Source organism: Gossypium hirsutum, chromosome A01, assembly GCF_007990345.1.
Source record: "Gossypium hirsutum isolate 1008001.06 chromosome A01, Gossypium_hirsutum_v2.1, whole genome shotgun sequence".
NCBI classification, from domain to species: Eukaryota; Viridiplantae; Streptophyta; class Magnoliopsida; order Malvales; family Malvaceae; genus Gossypium; species Gossypium hirsutum.
This window is the reverse complement of record NC_053424.1, coordinates 35,284,275-35,285,480: the sequence shown is the minus strand read 5'-3', so window position 1 is coordinate 35,285,480 and position 1,206 is coordinate 35,284,275. Positions and strand designations below refer to the sequence as shown.

At 38.6% G+C, this 1,206-nt stretch overlaps 1 non-coding gene across 1 annotated transcript; it reads right to left on the bottom strand.

Moving 5' to 3' along the window:
- Positions 1 to 416: 416 nt before the first annotated feature.
- Positions 417 to 523, bottom strand: LOC121208370 (small nucleolar RNA R71). The gene has a single exon (XR_005903363.1). It is a non-coding gene; the product is annotated as a small nucleolar RNA R71 (small nucleolar RNA).
- Positions 524 to 1,206: the final 683 nt, after the last annotated feature.

The following is a 1,206-nucleotide window of genomic DNA, read 5'->3' as shown; positions in this document are numbered from 1 at the left end:
CCGCTACCTCCTATAGTTGCTGCAAATCCTGTTAATCAGAATCCTACTCCTCGTACTATGTATGATTATGCTAAACCTACTTTAACAGGAACTGAATCAAGTATTGTTCGACCTGCTGTTGCTGCAAATAATTTTTAACTGAAACCTAATACTATTCAAATGATACAGCAGTTTGTTTAGTTTGATGGTTTGCAGGACGAGGATTCAAACACTCATTTAGCAAATTTTTTGTTATTCTAAGATACCTTTAAGATCAATGATGTTTCTGACGATGCCATTCGCCTTTGGTTGTTTCCCTTTTCATTACAAAATAAGGCTAAACAGTGGTTGAACTCGTTACCACGAGGGTCAATCACTACTTGGGAACAAATGACTAAAAATTTTTGCTTAAATATTTTTCGCCAGCTAAAATGGCTAAATTGAGGAATGATATCTCTTCTTTTGTGCAGATGGATTTAGAAACACTTTATGATGCATAGGAGAGATACGAGGATTTATTGAGAAGGTGCCCTTACCAAGGGTTACCTTTATGGTTATAGGTTCAAACCTTCTACAACGGTGTGAATCCCTCAACAAGGCAATTGATTGATGCAACCGCCGGTGGAACCTTGAACAGCAAAACACCTGAAGAGGCTTATGAATTTATTGAAGAGATGTCACTAAACAACTATAGTGGCAAGTCATGAGAACGAAGCTGACAAAAGCAGCTGTTTTCAACCTCGACGCGATCACTATGCTATCTAACTAGGTAGAACTATTGAATAAAAAGATTGATGGTTTGTATGATTCTACTCAGGTACATCCAGTGATGAGATGTGATTCAAATTGAGGAAGGATGCACAATACAGACTATCCATCCTTCAACCCCAGCACCGAGGGAGAACAAGTCCACTAAATGGGTAACAATTCTAGACCTCAGAATAACCTTTATAGTAACACTTACAATGCAGGTTAGAGGAACCATCCCAATTTTTTGTGGGGTGGTTAAGGGAATAAAAGGCCACAACACCCTCTAGGTTTTCAACAACTACCGTACCAACAGGGGAAAAAATCGAACCTTGAGGAGATGCTTACAAAATTTATCTCAGTGTCAGAAACTCATTTTCAGAACACTGAGACAGCACTTAAAAATCAACAAGTGTTGATTTAAGGGCTCGAAACTCAAATAGGTCAGCTTGCTAAGTTGATCTCTAAATGACCGCATGG